This window comes from Peromyscus eremicus, chromosome 13 (genome assembly GCF_949786415.1).
Source record: "Peromyscus eremicus chromosome 13, PerEre_H2_v1, whole genome shotgun sequence".
Lineage (NCBI taxonomy): Eukaryota > Metazoa > Chordata > Mammalia > Rodentia > Cricetidae > Peromyscus > Peromyscus eremicus.
The window spans coordinates 58,481,635-58,505,354 of NC_081429.1; positions in this window are offsets into that span (position 1 = coordinate 58,481,635).

Consider the following 23,720-nt stretch of genomic DNA (forward strand, 5'->3'; position numbering starts at 1 on the left):
GAGACTTTATTAGGATTGCCTTCATAGGTTTTAGGAAGTTTCCACTTCAAGAGTTTTCCAAACCACCCCTAAAATGCACCTCAATTCTAGCTGTCTCACCAAGCATTCCCTCCATCAATCACATCCCTCCTCCCCATCTGTGGAGATATTGTGTCCTCCAATACAGTGTGCACCCTAATAAACTTACCTGGGTCAGAGAACAGAACAGCCACTTGATAGACATAGAGGCCAAAAAAATGGTAGCACACACACCTTTAATCCTAGCATTCTGGAGGCAGAGATCCATCTGGATCTCTGTGAGTTCAAAGCCACACTGGAAAAAGCCAGGCATGGTGACACACGCCTTTAATCCCAGGAAGTGATGGCAGGAAGCAGAAAGGTATATAAGGTGTGAAGACCAGGAACTAGAGCCTTTTCAGGCTTTTAGGCTTTGGAGCAGCTGTTCAGCTGAGATCCATTCAGGTGAGGACTTAGAAGCTTTCATTTCGAAGAAATAGGATCAGCTGAGGGAATTGGTGAGGTGAAGTTAGCTGTGGCTTGTTCTGTTTCTCTGATCTTTCAGCATTCACCCTGATACCTGGCTTGGGGTATGTTTTTATTAATAAGACCTTTTTAGGTTCATGTTACACCCCTCTCTACCCTATCCACCTGTCTCTGTTGTCCCCTTCCATTGTCCTGAGTCCACCCATAAAATCTATTCTATTTACCCTTTACTGGGAGATCTTTATGTCCCCCTCGTCCCTCCCTCTGTACCCGACCTCTTGAGACTAGAGATCATAGTGTGGTTATCATTTAGTTAAAGGCTAATATGCACATATAAGTGAATAAACACTGTATTTATCTTTCTGGATCTGGTTTACCTCACTCAGAGTGATGTGAATATATATGATGAAATATATATTCATTCATATGCCGGCAGATTTCATGATGTTAATTTTTTAACAGTAAAGTAATACTCCATTGGGTAAAATCCACCACATTTTCTGTATCTATTCTTCTGTTGGGAGACATGTAGGTTGTTTCCAATTTCGGGTTGTTATACACAGCAATTTACATGGTTCAGCAAGGGTCCTTATGGTAGGATGAAGCATCCTTTGGGTATGTGTCCAAGAATGTACATGTGGATCTTGAGGTTAATCAATTTTCAACTCTCTGAGGAACTGCTATACAGATTTCCAAAGTGGCTGGACAAGTTCACAGTACCACCAGCAATGGACCAGTGCCTCCCTTAGCATCCTCACCAGCATGAGCTGTCACTTGTGTTATTGATCTTAGTGATTCTGAAGGGTAAGATGGAATATGAAAGTACTTTTGTTTTGCATTTTTGTGATGGCTAAAGATGTTGACATTTAAGTGTTTCTCAGGCATTTGGGATACCTCTATTAAGAATTTTCCAATATTAATTGGATTATTTTGTTTTTCAATATCAAGTTTCTCAGTTTCTTTTATATATTTTGGATAGAAATCTTTTATTGGATGTTGAGTTAGGTTAAAGTTTTTCCCATTCTGTAGGCTGTCTCTCTGCTTGAAGAATGGTGTCTTTTTCCTTAAATAAGCCTTCCAGTTTCTTGAAGTCGCATCTATTAAGTATTGATTTTAGTGCCTGTGCTAATGGTGTTCTGGTAAGAATATCTTCTCCTGTTCCAATGAAGTAAAGGCTATTCTCCACTTTCTCTCCTATTGAGTTCAGGGTATCCAGTTTTATGTTGAAATCTTTGATCCCTTTGAATTTAAGTTTTATTCAGGGTAATAAGTGTAAATCTATTGGTAGTCTCATATATGCAGCAACCCAGTTTGGCCAGCTCCATTTTTTGAAGATGCAGTATTTTTGCTGGTGTGTATTTCTTCTGGCTTCTTTATGAAAAGTCAGGTGTCCATAGGCCACAGGTAGATATATGTCTGGGCCTTGAGTATGATTCCATTGATCAACATGTCTCTTTTTAATGACAATACCATGCTGTTGTTATTACAATAGCTTTGTAGTACAACTTGAAATTGAAAAGAGCAAGACCTCAGCAGTTCTTGTATTACTCAGGATTGTTTTAACGCTCTTGTTGTTCTTGTTTTTGATTGTTTTGTTTGTTTGTTTGTTTGTTTTTTGTTCTTGTTTTTGCTTCTGTCTTTTTGTTTTCCATATGAAGCTGAGAATTGTCCTTTGAGGATCTGTGAAGAATTGTGTTGGAATTTTGATGGCAATTGCATTGAATCTGTAGATTGCTTTTATTAGAAAGACCTGTTTTATTCTTTTGATCAGATTATCCACCAGCATCTGAGAGCTTTCCAACTTCTGACATCTTCTACAATTTTTTTCTTCACAGAATTGAAAGAAAGTCTTTGTGGTTGTTGTTTTGGATTTTTGTTGGTTTTGATGGTGTTTTATTTTTTTTTGTTGTTGTTGTTTTATCATGCAAGACTTTTACTTTCTTAGAGTTAGATAACTTGAGATTATTGTGAAAGGTGTTGTTTCCTGTTTTCTTTCTCAGTCCCTTTTTTAATTTGTATTTTGATAGACTACTGACTTTTGTGAGTTAATTTTGTATCTAGCCACTTTGCTGAAAGTGCTTATCAGCTGTAGAAGTTCTCCAGTGGAATTTTTGGGATCATTATCTGCAAATAAAAAAACTTTGATTTTTTTCTTACAATTTGTGTCCCCTTTGTGTGTCCTTCAGGTTTCTTATTGTTCTAGGTAAGACTTAAAGTACTATATTTAATGAGTATGGAGAGAATGGTTCACCTTGTCTTCTTCCTGATTTTAGTGAAATTGCTTTGAGTTTCTCTCCATTTGAGTTGATGTTGACAATGTGCTTGTTGTAACCTACGTTTTTTTATATTTAGATATGTTCCTTATATCCTAATACTCTCCAACAGTTTTATTATGATGGGGTGTTGATTTTGTCAACAAACTTTTAAGCATCTAAGAGATAATCATGTTTTTTTTTCAGTTTTTGCTTGGTATATCACATTTATTGATTTTTATATATTGTAACATCCTTGTATCTCTGAAATTAAGCCAACTTGACCATGGTGGATGATCAATTTAATGTTTTCTTATATTTGGTTTCCAAGTATTTTATTGAATATTTTTGCAACTATGTTCATAAGGGAAATTGGTCAGTAATTCTCTTTCTTTGTTGGGTCTAACTGTGGCCTCATTAAATGATTGAGCAATGTTCCTTTTGTCTCTATTTTGTAGAATAATTTGAGAAGTACTGGTGTAATTCTTCTTTGAAATTCTAGTCAAATTCTTCTGGCTCTGTGATTTATTTGGTTGAGAGTCTTTTACCGACAGCCTCTATTTCACTAGGGGTAATAGCTCTGCTTAAATTGTTACCTAATCTTGATTTATCTTTGGAAAGTAGTACCTATTGATAAAATTCTCATTTTCTCAGTGTCTGTTGCTATGAACTTGCCTCTTAGAAATGCCTATGCTATGTCCCTTGAGTTTGAGGTGTGTTCATTTTAATTCATTTCCAGAAAGTTATTCCTTATTCATTTCTGTTTTGACCCATTTTTTTGTTCAGTAGAGACCTGTTCAGTTCCCATAAGTTTGTAAGATTTCTGTTGTTTCTGTTGATTTTGATATCCAGCTTTAATCCATGGTGGTCAGCTAGGATACAGGGAGTTATTTCAACTTTTTGTATCTGTTGAAACTTGTTTTCTGTCCAAGTATGTAGTCGATTTTTGAGAAAATTCAATAAAAAATATATTCTTTTGTGCTTGGGTGAAATTTTCTGTAAATATCTGTTAGGTCCATTTTATTTATAATATCTCTTAGCTCTAGCATTTCTCTGATTATTTTTTGCCTAGATGAACTATCTATTAGTGAAAATAAGGTATTGAAATCCGTTACAATTGGTTTGTGAGGGTCAATCTGTGGTTGAAGCTATAGTAGAGTTTCTTTTACAAACCTGGATGACCTTGTGTTTGGAACAAAGATGCTCAGAATTAAAATGTCATCTTGGTAGATATTTTTTTCTATGATGAGTATGTAATATCACTCCCTACCTCTTCTAATCAGTTGTGACTTTGTTAGATAGTAAAATGGATACACAGATTGCTTCTTAGTTCCATTTGCTTGGAATATCTTTTTCTTACCCTTTACCTTAAGATAATGTCTATGTTTGATGATGAGGCATGTTTTTATGGATTCAGCAAAATGATGTTGTCTATCTTTACATCTAGTCTCTTAGTCTGTGTCTTTTTGCTATGGACGTGAGGCATTGATATTAATAACCAATTTTTGCTGATTCCTGATATTTTGTTGTTGATAGTCATGGTGGTGATGGAGACAGAGATTAGATAGATAGATAGATAGATAGATAGATAGATAGATAGATAGATGATAGATAGATTGCCTTCTTTTGATTTTGCTTATCTAAGGTTATTTATTCTCTGTATTTTCATGGGCGTTAACTTCTTTAGGTTGGAGTTTCCTTTTAGCACCTTCTATAGGGCTGGATTTACAGATAAACTGTTTAAATTTGGCTTTATCATTAAATATTTTGTTTTCTCCAACTATGGTGATTAAGGTGTTTGCTGGGTATAGTAGTCTTGACTGGCATCTGTGACCTCTGAGAATCTGTAGCACATCTATACAGGATGTCATTCTGGTTTTGCAGTCTCCATTGAGAAGTCATGTGTAATTCTAATCAGTCTCCTTTATGTTACTTGGCTTTTTTTTTTCCTTTGAAGCTTTTAGCATTCTTTCTTTGTTTTGTAGATCTATTGTTTTGATTATTATGAGGTGAAGGGACTTTTTTTTTTTCCTGGTGCAATCTATTTAGTTTTCTGTGTGCTTCCTGATCCTTTATAGGCATTTCCATCATTAGATTAGGGAAATTTCTTCTATGATTTTGTTGAAAATATTTTCTGGGACATTGAGCTGGATATCTTCTTCTTCCTATTATTCTTAGATTTGGTCCTCTCATAGTTTTCTGGATTTCTCAGATATTTTATGACAAGAGCTTTTTAGATTTAACATTTCCTTTGACTGATGTACTCATTTTTTATATCTCTTCAACACCTGAGAGTCTCTCTTCCATCTCTTGTATTCCGTTGGTAAAGTTTGCCTCTGTTGTTCATGCTTAAATTCCTAAGTTTTTCATTTCCAGAATCCCCTCAGTTTTGATATTCCTTATTGTTCTTACATAATTGCATCATCTCTCTCTTCTTTTTTCTCCCTTCAATGTCTCTCATGTTCCTCCTTTCTCTCTAAAATTTATGGCATCTTGATTTAACTGCTTTACCCATATGTATACATATAATATATAGTACTTATAAAGTATATAGATACTGCTCAGTTAGACCAATGTTGACTAGTGAATATGATTCCTAGATTAAGCACTTTGAACTTGCATCACCAGTTGGGGAGTTCTTTCCTTAAGACTGTAACTTTTCAAATTATTTATTTTATATTATAAGGTACATTTTTATATTAACCCTGTTTATATATACATAATGCCAGTAAACACAAATTTCTATAACTCAGAGATTATTCCTATATGTAGACAATATTGCCTATTTTTAATTTAAACCCTTCTAACACATTGAAGAGTTGTAATCTTGTGAATTTAACCTTACGTTGACTTTAACCTTGTAATGTTAACCTTACTTTCATTTTCTGAAACACAGTCATCACAAGTCTGGTATGTCATCAAGCTTATGAATATATTGGTAATAACAAAAGATTACCAAAAAATACAAGCTTCTTGTATACATTGGTAACTATAGACTTTTTAAACTTTACTATTTTTTAATTTACTGATATTAATTTTCCTTTTTGTTTAACAAAAATAACTCTCTAAATATAGTCAGGTCTCCTCTCTGTCCTCAAGCAATGAAAAATTCTTTGAGTTTTCCCTTTTCTTTTACAATCATGACACTTTTCAAGGCTGTGTAACAGCTATTTTATAGTGTGATTTAATTTTCCATTGTCTGTTTTTTAATGATATATAAAAGTTTTAGAGTTGAAGAAAGTTATGAGAGAGATTGTATATGTGTTTGTGTGTATGGTTTTTATTAACCAAACTGATCTTTGATGATAAGCTATTTATTCAATTCACTTTCTTAGTATCTTTCAGCTTTCTCTATGATAGAGTAACTGTCTTTCATTTTTATCCTTTATTTAATATTTCTTCCTAGATTCAGGTGCTGTGTATCAACTTCCAGTAAAACTAATAAATTTTAGGAGAGATACTTTAAAATAATCATGTTGTTACATAAATTTAAAGAAAAATAAAATGAAAAATAATTAAATATATTATAAAATTTCAAAACAATTATTATTGAGTGTGGATATTTGAGGAAAAGTAACAGAAATTTTTTTTAATGAAAAATTGGGAGACTGAGGGAGGAAGATTATTATGAGGGCAACAACATTGAAATGCATAATGAGTACCAAGTCACCCAGAAGTACTGGTACACCCTGCCTCAAATGAAATGAAATAAATTTAAACACAAAGAAATTTAAAGAAAGGAATGCAGAAAGCAAAAAGAAAGTAAAATACCCTTGAAAATTAGAAACATGAGTATAATGAAAAGATGTTTTCCTAAGAATACAGTTATGTAATGATGTAATGAATGAGTTGTAATAAACCTGCATTTGGAAGATTGAGATTATTGACCATAGTTAATAATAGAGTATTACATATTTGAAATATATTGAAAATAATTATTAGCATTGAACATAAACAAGGACCCTATAGTAAATAGATATTATAACTAATATGTTTTATATGATTGTCTCATTGCATATTTTTCTTTCTTTTTGTATTATAATATTTTATTCAATTGTGCTTGTGTGTGCATTTGATTATACATGCAAAAGTCAGTTTCTTTTGCTTTTGTTAGATTTTATTTATTTTGTATGTTTTCTGAATTTATATGTATGTCTTGAGAATTTAGTTTAAATTTATTTGCATTTTATAAATCAAGAAAGCTCAACAAGTGTAATGAATAAATCAATCTGTTTATTTACATTTTTTAAAATTTACAAATAGTATAATGTATGTATTTTAAATTCTGAGAAGTTTATATTTTTAAATCATGCTAATGCTGGATGGTTTTCTGCTTGGTTGTATGTCTAGATTCATTAATTTTGAGGCAAGGCACTCTGTAAAACAATCTAGCCTTGAAATTGTGATTTTTCTGCCTCAGCTTCCTGTCTCATTTCAGACATGGGATATCATGATAAAAGTTAGAAGCTGATTTTGAGAAAAAAAGACTCATGATAATATATTAGAATTTAAGTCAATTATTCAAAAATATGTGAATACAAATACACACATACGAATCCCTTAAATTATCCCAGCCTTTCAGATAATTGTCCTAAATGGAGAATGTAAAATCTAGTTTATAGTGTTGTTAAAACTGATATTTTAAAAGATGCAATTCTTTAGGTAGTCTTGTGTGTGTGTGTGTGTGTGTGTGTGTGGTTGTGATAAGAACAACAACTTGCAGTACTGAAGGATTTTACATTGTAACAATGTTTTAAGTTGGGCATATAGGGCCCATTGCTCCTGGATGCACTCCTAAAAAGGCACATAATTATGGCAGGGAGCATGGCTCATCTCATGATGGACAAGATACAGAGAACATAGCAAGTTCTCCACATGCACACTCAAATAACTTGCTTTCATCTAACTGGCCCCATTAGCTAGTTACCACCATCACTCTATAATGTTACCATTATTAGGAATGCATTAATAATGTAATGTATGGATTGTGTGACAAGTCAGCCATCTTATGAGTCAGTATTCTCCCTCCACCAGCCTGATGAGCAGGCCTTCCGCACATGGACATTTGCTGGACATTTCCTGTTGAAACCCAATTCTTTCATCCCTAAATTTTCACTAAATGATAACTGGGAATACATATATATGTGTGAATACCCTTTGGATTGAGAACCAATTCACTTTATGTTATTAACCCAAAGCTGAGAGTTAAACTTTGTTTCAGAAACACTTGGAATAAATGGAGAGCCATGTGTTTATTTATTCTTGTTACAAATTTCCATTCATTACAAAGTTTTACTTAAGAACTACTAAAAATAACAACAATTTACAGTGTAATTTCCCAGAAACAAAATTAGTCAAGGCAGTGAAGAAAATTAAATGAGACAGTTTAATAAAAACTCCATAAATATTTTATTTAGCCCATTAGCAATTTTTACTCCTTCTAACGAAAAACAATCTCCTTCTCATTCTTAAAACACAGTTAATTAACCCAATATAATGTAAACTTGATTAAAGTATTTTCCTAAGACATGGCTTTGAATATATAGTATCACAGAAGGCTGGATATTTCAGATAATACTTCCTCAGAAGTCACAAAGGACATTAGATAATAAATTCCAATTATCGACAGTTTATTTGGATTATACATCTGTGGTTGATCTTCTTCCTGCCTGAAGGTAGTGTGTTTTACCCTATATAGCCTAGTTTTTCCATTTGGAAAGCACAGATTACAGTAAATAATTAAATGGCAGAGTTATTTGTAAAACCAAATTTTTGACGTTATTGTTTGTGTCTGTGTCAACATTGATTTTTATTTATTTGGCATGGAAATAAGGGAAAGGTTAAAGTAAGTTGGAAATATCATAAAAAGGATTGGAAAAGTCATAGTTTTAGAGAACTGAGACACTGATTCTAAGTAAGGAAGAGATTGAAGATCATCACAATGAAATGAAATAAAACACACCTGCTTTTGTAAGGCAACATATTTCAATACACCTGTCGAAGAATATTTACAAATAATGCAATTGCAAATGATTTTGGTTTTATTTTCAGGTTTCCTGCAGAAGTCAAAGACCTAAGGATAAAGAAGGAATGAGTTCCATTAAATATTTTATTTGTGAAAATTACAGTTTACTAGAAATTCCTGGACATTAGTTATTGTCTAGTTTTGAATATTGGCCTGTTTATTGAAAATTATTTTATTACTGTCAGTAACTTAGCAAAATCCAATTGAAAGGCTTTGATGAGGTTAATATATTATCATTTACTAATAACTATTTAGACGTGATGTTCTCTGGGGAATCTGGAAGAGAAAGAAAGATAGAAAAGGGTGACAGAAAGATAAGTATTGGAGTCATGTTTTCTGTTTCTAAATTAAGCTGTCATAAGTTTGTGACAACTTTTTCTATCTCTTTTTTACTGTATGTTTATATATCAGAACTACTTACTGGTATAGTCTTTTTTTTCTCATTCATCTATTTAAAAATAAAAGTAATGTCCATAGTGCATTTCCTGATTTAGATTAGAAACTTTTGATACATTCCCCAACATTTTGAATGACCTCCATTCTTATCTAAGATTTTTATGTTACTTACCAAATATATTTTGAAATATTTTCCTACTATTTGTCTAATATTTTCTTCACTGTCATGTTTTATTTTATTACTCTTTTTAAAATATATATTTAATATACTTATTCTCATGTTTAAGGCAACTGTTACCCTTGTTCCCATGTTTGTGTATTATGTGCATGTCTATAGTGTCTGTAGAGGCCCGAAGAATATGTTACATTCCTTGGGGTGTTACAGAAGACTGTGAGCTGCTACATGGTTCTAAGAACCAAATCTGAGCACTCTGAGAAATCAACAAATGTTCTAAAGTTTCCTACCTACACAAGTCTTCAGCTTACTTTTTTCCTCTTTTAAAATATTATTTCATATGCTATTATCCTGAATCAGTCATCCACATATCCTTTATTCATGATTTTTAATTCTTTATAACTTTGATAATATTTATTTGAGATAGCTTCAGCTCTCTCTCTCTCTCTCTCTGTGTGTGTGTGTGTGTGTGTGTGTGTGTGTGTGTGTGTGTGTGTGTGTGTGTGTATGTGTGTAGTTGGGGAATAGGTGGGGCTGAGACAGCAATACTTATAGTTCAGATTGTCCTGGAGTCTACCATGAATAGCTGAAGATATAAGGGAACAGATGATATCTTTGTTTTGCTTTACAAGTACCAAGGTTAAAAGCAAAATGAACTATGTGCCATTTTAAAATTTTTAAAAATAATTTCTTTTTTAACAAAATCATTTCTTTTGTTTTGTCTCTCATGATTCCCTTTGCATTATGAACAGCATCATTTTGAGACTGACTTTTGATAGCTTAATTTATCTTCTTTGAAATGTGAGTGAAGATCATCCATGTCCTCACTTGTTTAGAATCTGACAGCATCCTGCTTGATTTTCACTTTTTATTCATTATATTAGTGCACATTCACTATGAAAATGAATTTTTTTTGACATTTTCATTTTCATAAATAATATATTTTGAAGATGTTTACCCCATTCTATCAACACAACTATGGGGCTCTGTTTTTAAGCAATTATTCTAATTTTTAGATTTTTTAAAGAAAACATATATAAACAAGAAAAATGCTTCATATTTCTTTTTCTGAATTAGAGTTATTTTGATTTGGCATGATGATGTCTACTTCTGTTTGTTCTCCTGAAGTGACACAATTTTATTCTCATTTTTACCTTAATAAACCACACATTTTCTTTATCCATTCATCAGTTGATGAATGCCTAGGGTAATTGTGTGTACTCCAGCTATTGTGAACAGTGCTGAAAAGATAAATAAAATTAAAAAAATGTGCAAATAAGTTGACTTAGATTCCTTTGGCAACATGAGCAGAAATAGCGAAGCCAGATGGCATGGTAGGTTTTGTGGGTTTTTTCTGGTTGGTTTTTTTTTTTTTTTTTTTTGTTGTTTTTAATTTGAGGAACTTCTACATTGATTTCCCAACTTACTGTAACAGTTTATGTCCCAGCCACAGCATACAGGTTACATTTCTCCACGTCCTTGTCAGCGTTTGTCATTTGTTTTCTCAACGATATTGATTTTGACTAGGGCGAGAGGAAAAAGCTGATATTCCTTTGATTTCCGTTTTCATGACAGCAATTGTGATGACTATTTTCAAAGTCCTTTGTGTCTTTTTGCTTTCATGTCTTTTTACGTATAGCGGTTACTTGGAAATGCTAAATGTCCACGGAAAAACAGTAAGTTGGCGGCTCTTAGAAAGCTTTGGGTCCTTGAAAAAAATGTGGGTCTCCCCTTTTATTGATTTCAGGAAAAGAGGAGAAATCTACACCATGTTTTTTGATGAATATCCCATTGCAGATGCCCTCAGGGAGATTGCCTCTGTTTATCAGGAGCAGGGGTAAGGGCAAAGGTGCCACTCTTTTGTTAATGTGCATCCCTCACATAGGAGGTGCCACCTGTACCCATGATTGAAAGCGTGAAGTGCTTAGTGAACTCCCTTTGAGGAAGTGAGAGTCAGTTGTGCCCCTCACAGACAACCACATAGGGTATCTGCCTTTTCTTTTATGGCAGCTCTGAGGAGGGAATCATGATGAGGCTGCTGTAGGTGGATACGGTCTGAGGAGCTGCTATCTCAAACCTAAGAATCCCAGTGTCATATACAACACACCTAGGAAGGTCTTGACGGAAGTGAGTAATTGGATTCTTAGGCTTTCAGTCTAGTTTCGCACAAGCCAGCGAAGCATGGGATCTTTTTTTGTGCATCTCTTTCCACTTCTCTGGTCATTTTCCACAGCTGATGTCACTCATGCTCTACTGAGAAACTGTCGTGTCTTGAAAGGATTTGTGTTGCTGTAGTGTGTGTGTGTGTGTGTGTGTGTGTGTGTGTGTGTGTGTTACATACTTGTTTGCAGGTTTTTATTTTCTAGTTTTTCAATCCTTCATTGTTGTTCACCCACATGATCAAAAGGCAGCTGCATCTCATTGAGATACATGAAGTAGAACAGACAAATTTAAAAAGAAATAAAATCCTGAAGATAGAACAAAAAATACCAGAACTAACATGCTTAATTAGCTACATTTGTGTAGTGTTTGTGAAGACGTCTTTAAATTATGGAATATAGGTTAGAAGTACATAGATATTCCTAAACCATTCCATTTTCCACACATTCAAATTCTTGTAAAAATGACAGAGAATGAGATATTGAAATTAAATAAAGCAATAAAATAAAAAATGTTATGAAAATATAATAAAAAGAAACTATAAATTGAAGGAATAAACTGAAGAAGCTTTTTGTGGGTGCTCTACTCTGCCAGAAATGGTGAGCAGTTCCTCCCTCGGGTTTGCTGTAAGTCCTGCTATTCAAGCTGAGACCAAAGTGAGGCTGAATGAAGACAAAGAGGATCCAAGAGATGGCAATCAGCTCCATGGCTTCATTCACTTCTTTGTCCATTCTTCCCCCAAACCCCACCTCTCCCTCCCTCCCTCTCTGTCTCTCTGTCTCTCTCCCTCTCTCCCTCCTTCCCTCCCTCTCTCCCTCTCTCCCCTCCCTTCCTCTCCCTCTCTCCCCTCCCTTCCTCTCCCTCTCTCCCCTCCTTTCCTCTCCCTCTCTCCCCTCCCTTCCTCTCCCTCTCTCCCCTCCCTTCCTCTCCCTCTCTCCCTCCCTTCCTCTCCCTCTCTCCCTCTCCCTCTCCCTCTCCCTTTCTCCCTCCCTCCCTCTCTCCCTCTCTCTCTCTCTCTCTCTCTCTCTCTCTCTCTCTCTCTCTCTCTCTCTCGTGCCCCGTGTGTGTGTGTGTGTGTGTGTGTGTGTGTGTGTGTGTGTGTGTGTTTCTCTTCGCTGATAGTTTAAAATAGGTTCGCTTAGCAAAGACTTCTCTACTGTAGCTTTTTAAAGAAAAAGTCTTTTTTTCTCCTGCTTTTTGAAGGCTGTAGGGTATATCCCTGGCTACAAATGTCTTGGTTTTCTTTGTCACATGAAAGATTTTTCATAGTCTTCTGGATTTCAAGGTATCTAAAATAAGCCAGATCTTATTTTTATTCTTCTTCTCATAGGTTATGTCTCTTTTATTATCAGCCTCATCTTCAATATTTTATATTTTCCATTTTATTTCAAATGCTTCAGCATTTTGACTATAATAATGTTCATTTTTCTCCTTTTCACAGTTTGGTATCTGATGATGGCTATGAAAATATTTTAGGAATTGTTTCCTGACAGTTGTCTTTGTTAATTCCCTCTTTACTGTCTGACATCAGTGACTTCTATTCCATAGCATTTACAATATTTCTTCACTCTGAGTCAATTTCCTCTCTTTTGTTTGATATTATCTATTTATATTCACTATACTTCATATTCATTAAATCCTTTTACAGCAATGTTGAGCCTTAGAAGAAACTTGGTGATTCTTTCTGTGGTTCTCATTTTAAAAAAATGTCCATTCAATGTTTAATTATATTTTATCCCATCATTTAAATAACCAATAAGATCTTGAATATTATTTAACATTTTTCTCATTAGAGCTTTTGACATTTTATTTTTTCCAAATTATATATAATCAGAAGAAGGCATTAGATCTCCTGGAAGTGCAATTATGGATTGTTTGAAGTATCATATGGGTGCTGGGTTCCAAGCACAATCCCACAATCCTTTGCAAGAATAACTGGTATTCTTTACTGCTGAGTTCCCACCAAGCTCTGAGCTTTTTAAATTTTAAAGTCACTTATTTAAAAATCTATGCATGATAACACAAATAACCTTGACCTATATCACTGGAGTTTGAGATTTCATAATCTGTTCTTGAGACAGGCTGTGTATTAGATGGTAATTAACTTTATAAGATTAATCACTTTTAGAGCTTCAGAGAGAAGCTTTCAGAGCTTCTCTGTACTTTGAAAATCTGTACATTGCACTGATTTCAAGTGTGAGAGGAAGAATCAAATAACAAGAAGATCATGTAGATTGTTATCATATCACTTACTAGGAAGTAATGCCCTCTCATCACTACCTTGCATCTTGGTGTTGGAATCTCCATGGAAAATATAACACAGTTCAGTCCTGAATGGATCCACACTTTACATAGAGAAGCAAAAGATTAAGGTAAGCAATTGGCCTATCTGCCCTCCTCCTCTGTTATTGTAGAAAGACTCTTGGTGTAGTTCATGCACATGGAAGGGTAGGTTATGTTTGATGTCATTGACAAATGAGCTTTGAGAAACAATGAAAGACTGCATATTAGATTTATTTATTTTGAGAAAATGTTTCATTGTATTTCTTGAGTTTTTCTAGTTTTGTGGTAGAATGTGAGCAATTGGTTAATATAATACCATAATATGTTTCTACAACAAATTAAAAAATAAACATAGCCTGCATTAGTATCACCAAAACATTAAAATTAATCAAAATGAATTTACTTATTGAGGTAATTTTAATAACTTGCAGATGATTTTTACTTGTCTTCTATTTGACTGGTTAGAATTTAGGAAGCTTAGAGACCTCTCATTTAGTCTCAATTTACTCATGAGCTAAGATGAATGTCTATGTACTTTATATGGAGTCCAAGAAAGTATAGCTCATTTTCTGGAACTGTGAATGACAGCCTAATACATGTTGAAATTCAATTGTAATTGTTTTTGTTGAAATATTTTTATGAACTTTCCAGAAGATTTTAAATAGTAAATAGAAGTTATATATTATCTGGATAAAAAATATTGTGACATTATAGATAAAAATGAATGGCCATTAAAAAAAACTCATAAGATAGATAAATGTCTCCAACACATAAAATGAAAACGTGTGCTAAGACTGATGTTTAATATTGCACTGCTATGGAAGAGTTCACATTTCAGCAAAATTGAAGATGATTTCAAACCCTAACTGGCGTTGTTTTGAGAAGGAATTTTTCCAGGTAGATATTGACATACATGCAAATTTAGAAACTAATTCACAAAATACCACTTGCTCATCAATCTTTCATCTACATAAAATATCTCATATATTCAATCATACTCGAAAATATTTAATCACATGTAAGAATCAACCTTGCAATGTCAAATGCTTTCTTGTCATTTCAGATCTTGCTTCTTATACCTTCATGGAATGAACCCTCTAAATGATTACTTTTTCTTCTAAAAAAAGATTATTATTTAGTTTTAGTTACGTGTATAAGTGTGTGACTTAGTGTAGGTGTGTATACCTGAGTGCAGTGTTCAGAGTCCAGAAGAAGTAATTCAGAGAGCTTGCTGATGGAATATTTACCATTGTGAATGACCTGATGTGAGTGTTAGGAAGTGAACTTAGGTACTCTGCAAGAATAGTGTAACTTTTAACCATCAAACCCTATCTAGACCCTTGGAGAGTGTTTCTAAACATCAACTGTTTTTACTCTGTCACACTGTGAACATTGTTATCAACCTTACTATCAAGAACTATCATGTTGGGGTTGTTGTGAGGTGTCTCAACAGTGAAAATGAATGACATGTGTTCCGTCACTGTGGAAGGAGAAACTGACTCCTCAAGATTGTGTGTAACCTCCACAGGTACAGTATGCAAAACCCCACGCTCACATTCCACATGCACATACACAGTAGTAATGAGTAAAATATAATTAAATTATCACTTTATTCAAATGTCAAGAATTCAAATTCTAGCAATATACTGCCTCCTCTGCCAAAAACAGAGTAAATTACAATAATTTTTTCATTGACTATACTCTAAAATAGATATTTATGTTTTATCAAGTATGGAATCATTTTTATATTATAGTTTTATTGTTTAAAATACTTTTCTAATTTAAATATATTTTGATCATATTCTTCCCCTACCACGAGTCTTTCCAGATACTCTCACCCTTCCTAGACATGCAACTCTAATTTCTTTCTCAAAAAACGAAACAGGAGCCAATACAACTACTAGTCTCCCAAACCAAGAAAAAAAGATAAAACCCACCGAAAAACATGACAAAATAAAAGGCATCCAAACAGTAACCAAATAGAAACACACACACACACACACACACACACACACACACACACACACACACACACAACTGTGGAGTCCATTGTATGTTGGTCAACTCCTCCTGAATACTTACCCTGCCCTCAGTAGTTGATATATCCAACACCACTCCTTTAGAGAAAACTGATTTTCCCTCTCCTAGTAGATATGAATGACATTTCAGTTATCAACCTTTACTCTAGTTAGTGACTATGTTTTCATTCATTCATTCATTCATTCACTCACTCACTTTAAAATAACAAAGTACAATATAAATGATATAAAACAATAACTATCACCCTGAAGTTAGAAAGGACAAACCAAGGGAAGGAGAAGAAACAAGAGAAGGCTCAAGAATGAGAGAGACACTCTTTCCCATCCTCAGGAGTGCCATAAAAATACTGAACTGGAAGCCATAATAGATATGCCCAGCACCTAGTGAAGACCAATGCAGGCCCTCTGCATGCTGATTCAGTCACTGTGAGTTCAAATAAGGTTTACTCATGTTGATTTAGAGAGTTTTGTTTTCTTGGTCTCCTCCATTCCCTATGGCTTTTACACACCTTCCACTTCCTCTTCTTGTGAGTACTCTTAGCTCTGAGGGGAGAGATTTGCTAGCGAGATCCCATTTAGGGCTGAGTATTCCAAGGTCTCTTATTTTCTGTGTAATGTCTGACTGTGGGTCTCTGTATTTGTTCCCATCTGCTATAGAAGAAAGCTTCTCTGATCGTAACTGAACAAGGCACTGATCTATGACTATAGCAGAATATTATTAGGAGTCATTTGATCACTACTTATATTTTTCTTTTTAGGCAGTATTATTTCATGTCATCCTAGGTCCCTGAGCTATCTAATATCATGTTCTTGGTAACACAAGCAGTGCCACGTATGGGTTTCATCTCATGGAATGGGTCTTACATCAAATCCTTTGTTTGTTGGTTACTCCCACAAGCTTTGTGCCACTATTGCCCTGACATATATTGTAGGTAGTACACCATTGTCGCTAAAGGATTTACAACTGGTTTGATGCTTATGTTTCTCTTTTGAGCAGAGTACCTTCCCACACCAATTACACTGAAATGTTGCAGTGAAAGCTGTTTATAGGCACCAACTCACCACCTCCATGCTTAATTAGCTGTGTAGGTTTTATCTTCAGCAAAGGGGACTTGTCAGTTTGTAGAGAGCAACCTGTATTGTAGGGAATTCCCATGGGGTCCCTTTGGTCAGTAACTAAACTGGATGTAATCCAATCTCATTCTTGAAAGCTTCAGTTGGTGACAAGAGATGGAAAATTAGGACTCTACCTCCCTCATTTTTCGGCAATTTCATTTAGATCGCCTTCAGATATGTATATATTTTAGGTAGTTTCTACTGTATTATGTTTCCATATAACCTTCCAATGGTCCTTAATATTAGCTGTTTCTCTTCCTATCTTAATATATTTGGTCTTTAAAAAGTCCTCATTTTTCAAAATGTATTCTTCAAGCTATTGACCCAGTTGTGGGAACTCCATTGTCAAGTTAGCCTGTGGTTGTGATTTATTTTAGACATATTTTATGCGACTTTTGCAAACAAATATGATTTAAATGATATTATTGGCAAGTCTTGCAATAAATGAATATGTAGGTTTACAATACCATAATCTTTTCCTTTAACATCTTTAAAAATAGGCATTAGTACAATACCGTCCCTCATTTAGCAAACACTGTGCTTTCATAACTGAATCACTTAAAGATGTTTTTGTAGTAGAAAGTGGTTTGCAGTTACACACACACAAATAAAGATAAACACACACGCACATAAATACCCACATTCACACACATCATGACAACCTCCTATGCACATAGATATTAGTGGACAATTACAGAAAACACATTTTTTCCATTGGAATATAGGTCTATTTCTTTTTGTTTGTTTCTTTTTGTTTTGTTTTTCGAAACAGGGTATTTCTGTGTAATTTTGGTGCCTGTCCTGGATCTCACTCTGTAGACCAGGCTGGCCTTAAACTCACAGAGATCTGTCTGACTCTGCTTCCCAAGTGCTGGGATTAAAGGCATGAGTCACCATCGCCTGGCTATAGGTCTATTTCTTGATGTGTTCAATTTCTAAAGATGTCTCTAACCCCAATAAAACACAATGCTGAATAAGAGAATATGCCATTAGTTATATGGAAAAAGATGAATACAAAACAAGGAATTTAATAAAAAAGTTTACATATAATTTCACAGCAAACAATATAGAGAAATCATGTATCAGCAGAAAAGCACCAAAACCACACACACACACACACACACACACACACACACACACACACACACACAAAGGAAACAAAAAATCACACTTTACTATTGTCAAAAGCATACTGATGCATTTTGTGAATATCTGTGTTTTGACTTATTATTAGCTATCAGAATTCAGCATTTAGAAAAAAATAAGATGCTGCTATTACTCAACAGGAATAATTCTGTTCTTTATGACCCCATGACTTTTGTCCCTGTACCCTGGTAACATCAAAAGATGCATCTGGTGTTTAAAATCTCTATTATATTGTAACTCATATACTGGCAGTTAACATAGCAAGCCCTTAATTTTTTACATTATAACATAGTTGAAAGGATGTGTCAGAGAGATGCAATGGACATCTTAGTGTCTAAAGCATGAGTAAAAGATTATAGTATCAAGAGGCAGGATAAGGTTGAGTAATTCATATAATTTTCTTCTCTTTTGCTTTTATGCGGCTTGTAGAAGACACATGGGACTTATATGTTTTTTTAAGTGAACAATATCAAAGACAGTTCACTTATTTCCTTAGTATATTTTTTAAGATTTTTTTAATTCATTTTACATATCAACCACAGATCCCCCTGTCAACCCTCCTCCCATTCCCCCCAGCCACCCCTATTCCCTCCTCTAAAAGAGTAGGGGATCCCATGGGGAGTCAGTAAAGCCTGGTACACTCAATTAAGGCAGGACCAAGCCTCACTCCCTGCCTCAAGGCTGAGCAAGGCATCCCACTATAAGTAATAGGATCCAGAAATCCAGCTCATGAACCAGGGATAGATCCTGATCCCACTGCAGAGGCCCCTCAGACAAAGCTACACAGTTGTCTCCTGTATGCAGAGGGCCTAGTCCAGTCAGACATAGGTTCCACAGCTGTCAGTCTAAATTTCTTGAATCACCATGAACTCGGTTCAGTTGTCTCTGTAGATTTCTCCATCATGATCTTGACTCCCCTTGTTCATATAGTCCCTCTTCCATCTCTTTGGCTGAACTCCTGGAGCTCTGTCTGGTGCTAAGCTGTAGATCTCTGTATTTGCTTCCATCAGTTACTGTATGAAAGCTCTATGATGACAGTTAGGGTATTCATCAATCTGATTATGGTGGTGGTACATGGCTTTAATCCCAGCACTTGGGAGATAGAGGCATACAGATCTCTGAGTTTGAGGACAGCCTGGACTACAGCATGGTTCCAGGATGGCCAAGGCTACTCAGAGAAACCCTGTCTTGAAAAAACAAAACAAAATAGGGACTTGTATTAGAAGCAAACACTGTAGAAGCTTAGGATATCATGAAGAAATCTCCTCACAATGCTACATAGTTATATATTATTATGAAGTAAAGCTTAAGGTTTATGATATCAAAGAAACAGAGTCTAGGCAAAATAATATTGTTAAGTTCTCCTATTCTCTTAGAAAAAATAAAATTACACATTATAATATACTCATTATATTTTTGTTGATTTTTTTATGTCATTTTGCTGGTGTGGGTTTATCTTCATCTTTATTGCAGGTGTATATGTTTGTTCTGAGCAAATGGAATTTTAATTTCATTTTTCTTATATACCAGACCTTAATTTCAAATCAAAGAGGAATTTTAGTCATTTTGTTTTGTTTTACTTTATTTAGTCTATTTTGAGAGACACTATCACAAAGCCATACTGGTCTCCTACTCCCAGCCTCACTACAGATGACCTTGACCTCCTGGAATTTCCTTTATTACCTCTATATTCTATTACATAAGTGCCCCTGCATAAAAGCTTCTGGTCCTTCTGCTTAGCATTTCCTCGTATAGATTAAATTGAATGTGTGAATGTCCAATCATACTTTCAATATCTCTTTGAATGAGCCTTGAATTTAAATACAATTTTAAATATAGCATTAAACAAAAACTTCAAGGAAATATTTAAAACACAGTTAAAATTCTCAATATTTACTTCTGTTGAAACAGCCTAATTGTATTCAAACAAAAACATTGTCTATATACAGAGATGGTTACAAAGTATTTGAGGCATAACAAGAAAAACAATTGTCTATCCCTCTTTCCTGAAGCACAAAATACCACAAATATTTGTCAGATCTCTGGGAGACCATTTATACTTCTACTTCTAAAATAACTTACAAGCTACAAAATTGGAACATGATTTCCCAAGTTACTTATTATAATTAACTGCATAATCTCAATGTTAGAACAAAAATAATATAACATTATACATTTCACTTTAAAAGGAAACAATGGCGTTAATGAAGCTCATGTTTAATGATTCAGGTATTTGATTTCTTTATTAGTCAAAAAATAAAAGGTGTGGTTGATTTCCCATTGAAGATGAGACTATATAATAAAGGAGAATCTGAGAGGTAATAGGAAAAAAATAGCATTTTATGTTATTGATTTCAACTTATTTTCACAATTGAAGTGACAATTTATCTACCTAGAGAGAGAAAATAGCATTTCTATGCTCATGATGAGTACTAATTAGTTAAAATCTACACACTATTGTGAATCTGAAAAATCCTGCATAATATTGAGAAGGGATAATCTAGCAGTTTGTGTACAAAAGTGTCCCAGCTGTGATGCTTTGAAAATCAACAGGATGCTTATTCACCACGATGTCAGGCATGAGACCTTTTGAATAGGTTATAGTTTATCAAACAAAGCATGTATAATGGCACAAGCATGGATCAAATGCTAATTTGGAGAGAAGAGATTTCTAAAAAGTGTCTTTTAAAAGCATGTATTTAAACCAGCCATCTATTTTATAATTTATATTTATGTAATGGACAGTATCCAAAGGAAGTAATTTAGTATTTCTCAAATGTGTAATTTGTTACTTAAAAATCATATGTAGATGCCATTTTCTAACTCAGATCAGAAACACATTAGATGAGTTATGAAATATAACCTATAATGTGACTTTTAGAAAGGTTATTTTCCTTTAACTTTCAAATTATGGATTATAAAATGGCTTCACGTGTCCTTTAATATAGCATAATATATTAATAGAAAAATTTCAATTTGAAAAAAGATAGCATAATTTCCTAGATGCGAAATTAATTAAATGTTCTGTTGATTTTTCACTAATAATTTTATGAAGGCTTTATTTAAAATAGTATTTTGAAAACTCTTAAGTATTTGAGCATTAAATGAAATAAAAAAGAAAGAGCTAAATAAAAGAACAGAGACTTTATTTCAAATAGTTTGTAGGTTCTGGAACAATTTTCCATATAAACATATGTAGAAAGACTATGCTCTTGTATATTTTCACACATTTCTCACAAAATCAGACATAAATATATAAATATACTATATATATATATATATATATATATATATATATAATATATTTGGCTGACATTATGTGTAGGTGGAGTTTTTGTCCCACCAGACCACTACATAATCACACAGAGACTTATTATTAATTATAAATGCTCAGCAATAACTCAGGCTTGTTACTAACTAGCTCTTTTGACTTAAATTAACCCATATTTCTTATCTAGGCCCTACAACATGGCAGTACTTTTTTCAATAGGGCAAGTTTATCTTGCTTCTTTACATGTCTCCTGTTGGTTCTGCCCTCTTCTACCCCATGATCATTTTTTTTTTGTCCAGAAGTCCCACCTAACCTTTTCCTGCCTACCTCTTGACCAGTAAGCTCTTTATTAACCAATGAGAGTAATACAGATTCACAGTTTACAAAAAAGATTACACCACAGCAACAGTGAATTTTGGTGCTAAGTAAAACATTTCTAACATATAGGTAGAATAAAATAAATGATCTCATTTAAGTAAATGCATGTTGCAAAAGAACAGTGCTTCTGCAGTGTCTAACAAAACACTTTTATTTGAACCCCCTAAGACATGAAGGAGAGCACTGCACTTCCATGTTCCAGAGTGGATTTTTTTAGTACTGACACCTGTAGATTAATGGAGGATGTTAGGACTGTGAAGGGGTAAACATTCTGCTAGGTAAAATGGATTTCACATGAATGAAAATTTTATTATGGTTAACATATAAAGTATCGTCTCTATTGTTCATCTTTAAATACTGGTGATTATATAAGTAAATGCTATCTACAATCACATTGAATGAACAAAAAGAAGAGAAATAAACCAGAGAGAAAGTCATAAAAGGGAAAGAGAGAGAAAGAAAGGAAGGCAGAAGAGGGAAAGACAATATGATGGAAGAGAAGCAGAGGGTAAGAGAGGAGAGTGGACAGGAAGGGAGGGAAGGAAAGGAGAAGAGGAAGACAAAGTTGATAAAAGGGAAGATGAAGGTATGTATGTTCCACATTTTTTTCATCCACTCATTTGCGGGTGGCCACCTTGGTTGATTTCATGTCTAGGCTATTGATAATACCTCTGAAATACAAATGAGAGTGAAAATGGCTCCTTGACAGAATTACATTATTCCCTCTGGATATGTATTCAGTGTAGAGAATGCTGGGTCATCAGGTCACTTGTATTCAATTGTTTGAGACGTCTCCAAGTTCTTATTTCCTACATTGTGCTGATTACTAACAGGATACATAGTTTCCATCCTAACCACAGCTAGCCAACATATCTTATTAAAACAGATCATTGAGACATTCAGACCTAGACAGAGGACTTTAAAGCAGAACCAGTCTCAATAGTGCATTATAAGGTTAGAGAGAAAGGAACTACCTTATGATAGATATTCCCAAGGCTGTATAAGAGCTAAATGGACTCCTGAGGAAATAGTAGATTTATGTAAATTCAAGAAAGCAATAGTCTCATCTGGCATGCATTCACCTTTTGTGAAGCAGATGTTAAACTTGTGGTCAACTTGTAATAGAAATATTCATGAAGACTAGAAAGACTTGATTATAGAAGTCTTGGAGCCTGGTCCTCAATTACAGTGGAGGACCTGGTGGAACAATGAGGCTAAAACCATTGAACAAAGAAGTAGGACTAGAGGTATGGAAACCTCCCGAGACCAACTTCTTGGAGAGTGAGATTATGCTAAAATACAAAGGCAGTCTCTATATGATGACCATAGTCTGGCTTTATGCCATGCTCCAGCTTTGAATGATTGAACAAAACTGAAAAAATAGGAATGAAAACTGAGTCATTTATTAAAGTTATAAAGGGCACAAAAGAAACCTTCACTGTTTTCTTACAAACACTGACTTCAGCAGTTAATAGAATGATGCTAAGTTTAGAAGCTAGACAAATACTAATTGAATCCCTGGGTTTTGAAAATGCTAATGCACAATGCAAAAGGGTAATTAGGCCATCAAAGCCATGATCAGCACCCTTGGAGGAATGGATCTGAGATAAAATCAATATTGAATTTCAAAACCGTGACAATGCTTGGATAGGAGATTTCATTTCCAGAGGTTTGAAGAAAAAATCAAAATGTCAAGTGTTTCAATTGCAGTTAAGAAGGTCACCAAAAAGAGATTATAAAAGTGTGTTCCTAGAGACAATGATTTTGCTAAGAATAATCCCAACAGAATGTCCCTCCCTTCTAGAGTATGAAGAGGGTGTGGCAAAGCAGACATTGGACTAATGAATATAGGTCAACAAGCGACAGTCAAGTTAATCTTTGGCCATTGGAAAATGCCTTGATGGCCTCTTACAGGCTCCTAAGCAAAAATTTGGTTCAGTCCTATCCTGTCACCACAGAGCAAACTCCTTCCCAGAGCAATTAAAGAATTAATGAC